Genomic DNA, 8,311 nt, shown 5'->3' on the forward strand with positions numbered 1-8,311 from the left:
CCCCTCCGGGGGGCAGCGGCGGGCCTGGACTGCGCAGCTGGGGGGCGACCGCCCCCGCGGCAAGGGGCCTCGCGGCAGGGGGCGCGCTCCCGGGGCCGCATTCCAGGCCCGCCCGGTCCCACCCAGCAGGGAGGACCCGCGAAAGTCCGCGCCCTACTTGCGAGGTTGCTGCGGTGGCGGTTTGGGGTGCTGCGGGCTGAGAAGGGGGCACCGAGAATGCAGAGGGCTCCGACCAGAGCCGGCGCCCTTTCCAGCCTCCCCTCGACCACCACCGCCGCCCCGAGTTCAGTCCCTTCGTCTGCGCCACCACAGCCGGATGGCCTGGGCCGCTGTCCCTGAGGCCCTCTTTTCTGTCCCGGCACGCGGCAGGCCCTCCCCGCGGCGCGTCCCCGGAAGCCGAGGGGAGAGCCCGAGAACGCGGACGGGAGAGGGCTGAGCCGAGGAGACCGACCCCCGCCGCACCCCGGGGAGAGTCTGTCGCCGCAGGGCGCTGTGGTGGCGCAGCGGGGTCGGTGGCCCCGGTAGGGGACCGCGCCTGGGGCGCCTGCCAGTGCACGCCCCAGGGATTCGCTCAACCCTACGAACGGGCCTGGCAGGAGAGGGTACCTGCAAGAAAGGAATTAATCTGCAGGTAGCTACGTTTTTTCTATATTAAGCGAATCACTGCGCTCCCCTCTGGATGGATGGATGGATGGATAAATAAATAAATAAATAAATAAATAAATAAATAAATAAATAAATAAATAAATAAAACAGTAAAGATTGACAGAGTTATGCAGCAAGTCCTGCTTCAAAAACTCTTTCTACCGCCTCCCTAACTGTCTGTTTCTCAAAACAATAACTACTGTGTACCTCTCTAAGCAGCTTCTCCGGGAAGATTAGGATAGTTAAACAGATCTTTCCCTTTCCAGGAGATTCTGCTAGCATCCCATGTTCTTTGCATTTCCACATAAATTTTAGAATCAGTTTGTCAATTTCTGCCCCCCAAAAGAGCTTGCAGAGACCTTGATCACAGTTGGGTTGGATCTGTTTTGTCACATTTATTCCTAAATGTTTCATGTATTTGGTGCTGTTGTAAATGTTATTTCTTAATTCAGTTTCCATGTGTTTATTGCCAATAGATAGAAATACAGTTGGAGAGCCTGGGTGGCTCAGTCGGTTGAGCATCTGGCTTTGGCTCAGATCATGGTCTCCCGGGTTTGTGGGTTTGAGCCCGGCTTTGGGCTCTGTGCTGACATCTCAGAGCCTGGAGCCTGCTTCCTCTCTCTGCCTCTCTCCTGCTTGCAGTCTGTCTCTGTTTCCTCTTACCTCTCTCTCTCTCCCTCACTCCCTCCCTCCCTCTCAGAGATAAACATTTAAACATTAAAAAAAGAAATACAGGTAATTTTTGTGCACTGATCTTTTATCCTGCTAAACCTTGATATTGGATTTTTAGCTCCCAGAACTGAGTGAATAAAGTTCTGCTGTGTTAAAACACCCAGTTTGTGTAAATTTGTTACAGCAGCCCTAGGAAATGAATACAGAGATATTGCAATCTCTAACCCTAATTGTGGATTTGTCTATTTCTCCTCGCAATTATATCAATTTTGGTTTCCTGTATCTTAAAGCGCTGTTTTTAGATAAACATACAGAATGGTTATGTCCTCTTGAGACACCAGTCCCTTTCTCCTTATAAAACGATCTTTTTCATTCCTGATAACCTTCCCTCTGTTGCAGTTTTTTCTATCTTCTTATTTTTTAACCTATTTGTAACTTACGTTTACAGTGCCTTTCTTGTGGCAGGCGCCTACTTGGGTCTTGCTTTCTTTTCCCATATGACAGTCACTGCTTTGACCTCATTATTTTTGCCTTACTATTTTGAGACTTCACTTGTATGCCTTTTGAAAAGTAGGGAAGTCTACGGCCATACCACCTTGAACGCGCCGGATCTTGTCTGAAAAGTAGGGAAGTTTTTTCCCCTTAGTTTCCCTTAGTATACTATTGTCAGGTTTTTAGTAAAAATTAGAGACCTGGAGTATGTACTATTTTGAGAATAGCTACATGTGATCTCCCCCTAGTGGCCACATTGAATAATGTTATGAAATTCAAAAATTTTATTCTAGAGCACAACTTCTCCATGGCAAGCTATGTGTACTTATCAGCTGTGTCAATTCCTTATTAGGTTGACTTTAGGGCTTCCCGGAGCAGTGAATAAACTGCCTCATGGTCCCAAGAGATCCCATGACTAAATAAGCCAAGAAAGGGAACTTGACAATCTTGAAACCTGACAAAAAGAATAGCCACCCCAAATAATTAATGTTATTGTGTTATGAATACCTAAATAAGTAATTCAGAAACATATGTGATGGTTGACATAGGATAGTCATGAAAAGTAATGTAAATGATAACTTTCAAAAACATTCAGAAGGAAGACAAATAGGAAGCATAAAATAAAGTGACAGAAATAAAAAATTTAAATATGTATAGTAGTTCCTTTGCAATTTCCTTTGAATCCATAACTTTTTCAACATAAATTTTAAAACGTATCAGTGGTCATGGTAAATGGAAATGGATCCAAACTCTAGCTAAAAGAATAAATGTATCAATTTTTAAAAAAAAAAAGAAAAAAATAAAATATGGAGTTTACAAGGAACATACATAAAATACACGGAATGGTTAAAAGTAAAGGGTTAGAAAAAGATAAACTAGGAAAATACAAACTAAATGACAGTAGGCATTGCTCTGTTCCTTTGGGGGAGAAGACTTGAAGGCAAGCATTACTGTGGATAAAGAAGACCACAACTTAATGATAAAAAATTAAATTTACCAGGAAGATATAACAATTCAAATTTTGTATTCCTTTAAAATTAAAGCCTAGAATGTGTAAAGGAAAATCTGATAGAGCTACAAGGAGAGATGGGTAAAACAGCCATTAAAGTGGCTGTGAGTTTTATATGGCAGACAATTATTGCAATCATATTTCTGGCTAGGATAATTACTCCTACTTTATACGATGAAGTTCCATATGCCTATATTTCATAGCACTCCAGAAAAGTTATGGTGGATTACATGCGCTCCATTATTGGAAAAAGTTGAAAACTATTGCACTAGAAATTGAGGCACGTCATTTTCTATTCATTCAACATCATTTACTGAGCAACTGTTATGTTTAAGGTATCACAGAATGTATATGCTAAAAGAGTAAGTTGTACTTATTTAGTTTAGCCACTTAAATAATGCATAAGCTGGAGTTTCATAGAACTTTAATTTTTTTTTGTTTTATTTATTTTTGATACTGAGAGAGACAGAGCATGAGAGGGGGAGGGGCAGAGAGCGAAGGAGACACAGAACTGGAAGCAGGCTCCAGGCTCTGAGCTAGCTGTCAGCACAGAGCCCGATGCGGGGCTCGAACTCACGACCGTGAGATCTGACCTGAGCCAAAGCCGGAGGCTTAACCGACTGAGCCACCCAGGCGCCCCTCATAGAACTTTAAAGGGAAAACTATAGTTTTCTGTAACTATGGTTATAGCCCTGAAGTCCCTCCGCCACCATTCTCTCTCTCTCGCTCTCTGTCAATTAAGTCTGTATCTACTTCTTTTTTTTTTAATGTTTATTCATTTTTGAGAGAGAGAGCAGGAGAGGGGCAGAGAGAGAGGGAGACACAGAATCCAAAGCAGGCTCCAGGCTCTGAGCTGTCCGCACAGAGCCAGACACAGGGGCTTGAACTCATAAACAGCAAAATCAGGACCTGAGCTGAAGTCAGACGCTTAACTGACTGAGCCACCAGAGGCCCCAAGTCTGTATCTACTCCTTAAGTAAATGTGCTTGATAGAACAAGCAACAGTAAAGAATTTCCAAAATTATTATATGCCTTCAATACATTTTCTTTTAAAACTAAGAAAATACTATAACAAATACAAATACTGGCCTAGAAACTCAACTGTATGAGGCAACTTAATGTCTATTGGGATTCCATTCTGCCAAGTGGTCAGAACAATTTGGGTCCCCTTTTTTCTCCCCTTTTTGCAGTGATTTACATCTAAATTCCAGGGATTTCTGTAGTACTATAAGGGTAGCATATGATCTGATCTTCACCTATCCATGCTGGCATCAGAGGCCAGGTCCTAATCCCTTCTGGTCTTGAGTCACTGCTTCGTTAAGGTCACTTAACATTTGCCTCATTTCCAACGGTGGAACTCTTCAGGTCTGGCCTGTTTTCAGCTAACCTTGTTGACCTTGGGTACAAAATGTTATTCTGCTGCTCCCATAGCACCTGGGGCAGGAGAAACTTCTTGGGGGCTGTGCGGAGTCCTTCACACTGGGAGACTAACCTACAGCTGCTGGAATTTTTCACTGCCTCCGTTATTCTACTTGGATGGGCTCTGTAAGGCTGTCTCTGACCCGAGTACTAAAACATCGCCCAGCCTTTCCTCTCCCGGCTTCTTGCTGCCTCTCTGACCCGGGGCAGAGTACGGGGCTCCTGTTTCTCAAGGACCCCCACTAACACCTTGCTCCTTGCTTTCTCTAACATACTTCCTTTCTCCCTCTGCTTGGGAAAACTTGATTTAATCTTCAGAAGGATGAGGTGGGCAGAACATTCACTTTCCTTCAGGCATTCTACCAAATCTACTGTTTATACTTGCAATCTTTCTCTTCTTTTGAGAATTCTAATGCCAAGAATGGTTTTTATTTTCTCTGCTTCCTTGAGTGTTTTCTTTTTCTGTGGCAATGACACAAATATCTATCTGCATGAGAAAAGGGTCATGGGCTAGAAGCAAGCGTGCAGGGGGAAGAAAACCTCATGTGTTACAATAGCAAACTATTGTTATTCAGTGGTACGGAGCAAAAATGGTCTCTATGATAACACTTATTAAAATTGATTTTAATAGTAACAGGGATTATCCTGTTGATGAAGTGAAAGCAGAGGAGTCCCTGAATCATAAAAAAGAGGGCATCATGGTTTAGAATACAGAGACAGACTTACAGAATTCACTGATGCGTTTTTTATTTTAAAAATTTTTTTAAATATCTTATTTATTTTTGAGACAGAGAGAGACAGAGCATGAGAGGGGGAGGGGCAGAGAGAAAGGAACACACAGAATCTGATGCAGGCTCCAGGCGCCAGGCTCCTGGCTATCGGCACAGAGCCCGACATGGGGCTCAAACCCACAAATGTGAGATTATGACATGAGCCAAAGTCAAGAGGTTTAACCGCCTGAGCCCCCCAGGCACCCCACATGGAAGTGTTTTAAAAAATGATTGGTAGAGGGGTGCCTGGCTGGCTCTGTAAAAATAGTGTGTGACTCTTGATCTCGGAGTCATGAGTTCACGCCCCATGTTGAGTATGGAGATTACTTAAATAAAAACTTTAAAAAACACAGTTGGTAGGTTGTATGAAACACTAACTACTAGGGAAGCCAGTTCCAAATGTACTTAAAAATCAATCAAGTCAACTCCAGGTGAGTAATGGCTTTATTCACAGAGAATGCAAGTCAGAAACAAGACGTGTCCACATGGAAGGTAGACAGATAGTTAGAGTCGGAGGCGTTATTACTATCCATAAAATTAAGCTTACTTGTGCCATAAAATACTGAATATGCTTGTTGGAGTCTTGGATAAAGTAAGGAGGGGTGCTTAGATTGTGAATGGCAGACAAGCTATAGAACTTTCTTTAGGAAGGGGGGGATCTGCCTGTGGCAGCCGGGGGGGGGGGGCTGCCAGGCTCCCCTGCCCTCAGCAACCCATTGAGCACATTTCTCCAGGAATCAGGGCTTTCCAGGAAAAGGAGTCCCTCTATTTATTTATTTAATGATTCAGGGGCTCCTCTGCCCCCCAGAAATCACATCCTTTAAATAATGGTGCTTAAAATCTTTCTAACAAAACTTGTTTCAGAACCATTCATACAATGTTGAAAATACAAACTCTGAGGTACCACACTGGAAGTCATTCTCCTGGGAAGAAAAAACCCCAACTGGACCCCGTCACCCCCGCACTGGAATAGCCTTGTAGACACCACAGGTACGTCCCTTCCTGCCACATGAGCTTCTCCAGGGCAACCATCTTCCCTTTCTGATTTTCACATCACCAGTACTCTACTGAGTGTTGGGTGTATGAAGTGAGGATCTGACAGTGCTCGTTGAGAGATGAAAAAAAGGAAATGAATGAATGAATAAATTGGGCATTAATGGTTCAGATCACTTGTATTTTGATGTGGAAGAGTAGGAGGAAAACACAAACCCTAAGGGGATGACCACTAAAGGTTAAGAAGCTTCTAGAATGAACAATAGGTTAAAAAAAGACACATTTTGTAGTTTCAGAATTTTTCTTGGCATTAGCTAAAATAGAGCCTGGTGGTTGAGGCATTTTGTAGGAATAGTCACTACTGAGGAAGGTATGTGGTTTACTTGTGCACTTTGATGGGAACTTTACTGTAAAGGCACCTGATTATAAAGAATTTGTTAATTAAGGTATTGTTCTCACTAGATAAGCTAATGAGCAAGACTTGCAGAGAAACAGTGCATTTATTTTGTTTTGCCTTTTTGAAAGAATGCATCAATGTGAATATTTTTGAATGAAATTTAGAAATTTATGTGCGATCTTGTTATCAAAAAAATAAATTTTCAGAATTCATTCCTCTTTGCTGAACAGTGAAATTTACCATGTGAACAAATAGTAATGGTATGTTCTAATTACGAACAGTTGTAGACACAGGCCTACACACACCCATTGCATTCATCACCATGATCGACAGACCCTTCAGTGTTTTCCTTTATTTCCTGTACCTTTTACTCTTTAGCAGCTTCCATTCTCTATTCCTAGTTTGGCAAAAGTTCAAAGATTTTTTTTTTTTTTAAGTTTACACTAAACATAAAAAAGACAGGGTGCCTGGGTGGTTCAGTTTGTTAAGCGTCCGACTCCTGATTTTGGCTCAGGTCATGATCTCAACAGTTCATGAGATCAAGCTCCATGTGGGGCTCTGTATTGATGGTGTGGAGCCTGCCTGGGATTCTCCCTCTCTCTCTCTCTCTCTCTCTCTCTCTCTCTCTCTCTGCCCCTCCCCTGCTCACATGCTCTCTCTCTCTCAAAATAAAACATAAATTTAAAAATTAAAATTAAGGGGCGCCTGGGTGGCTCAATTGGTTAAGTGGCTGACTTCAGCTCAGGTCATGATCTCACGGTTCGTGGGTTCGAGCCCCACGTCAGGCTCTGTGCGGACAGCTCAGAGCCTGGAGCCTGCTTCGGATTCTGTGTCTCCCTCTTTCTCTGACCCTTGCCCACTCACACTCTGTGTCTCTCTCTCTCAAAAAATAACTAAATGTTAAAAAAAATTATTTTAAATAAATAAAATTAAAATTAAAAAAAGACTAGCTCGATACCTTGCTCTCATTTCTCGATAGCCCTTTCCTCCAGCCCCAGCCTCCAGGACTCTACGCCACATTTGAAAGCAGAGTTGTCTCTCTTATCTCCTAGATACCTTGTCTGTTCTCGTGCTGGCAGAAAGCCACGGAGTGCTGGGACTGGCGGGTGGACACATGCTCTGCAGAACGCCATTCTCTGCTCTGCTGTGTAAGTGATACCTGGATCTTGTGACTGTAGGCAGCTCATGCTCCCGAGGGCATCTGAGGCTTCTCTCTTCTGAGAAAGCCCATGGGGGGAGAGGACAGTGTGCGAATTTCCATGGAAAACCTCTTGTCAAGGATTCCAGCTACAGGTCACCTGACCTGACAAGATAATTGGACAGAAGCCAAGGAGAAATACGATCTCTTCCATTTAGACAATATAAAAAATTGTGATTAGTAAAATCATGTGCAAAAAATGATAATACTTCCTGAATTCATAGGTTAATATTTAATTTTAATATCTATTAAAAGCATCTAGTGCTATTTAAATAATTGAACAACTTGATAGTAAAGACAAATCCAGACAGATAGGCAGACAAAAGTTTTTGTTTACTAAGTGGTTGTAGAATCACATATAAGTTGTTTTAATTTTTTAAAGATCAATGATCAAATACTAAGTCACGGTGTGGTGATTTCACTTATTAAAACTACTTAAGAACTTCATATATGGCAAACTAGGACTAGTAATCTAAGACAAATAATGGAGAGAAGGAAATATCTACTTAAGATTTAGTGTTGGGATACCTGAGAATGAATGTATGGTATGAAATGAGATCAAAAGAAGTAGAAGGAAATAGGTTAGTAGGACAAATAGACTAATATATCTGCAAAAGAATACATTTACATCAGAACACGAAGTAGATCATGTAACAGGGATTGTATTTAAATATATAGCACTATTAGATCAATGTAATATAAAGTATCAAAAAAAA

The sequence above is a fragment of the Suricata suricatta genome, chromosome 1 (genome assembly GCF_006229205.1).
Source record: "Suricata suricatta isolate VVHF042 chromosome 1, meerkat_22Aug2017_6uvM2_HiC, whole genome shotgun sequence".
NCBI lineage: Eukaryota > Metazoa > Chordata > Mammalia > Carnivora > Herpestidae > Suricata > Suricata suricatta.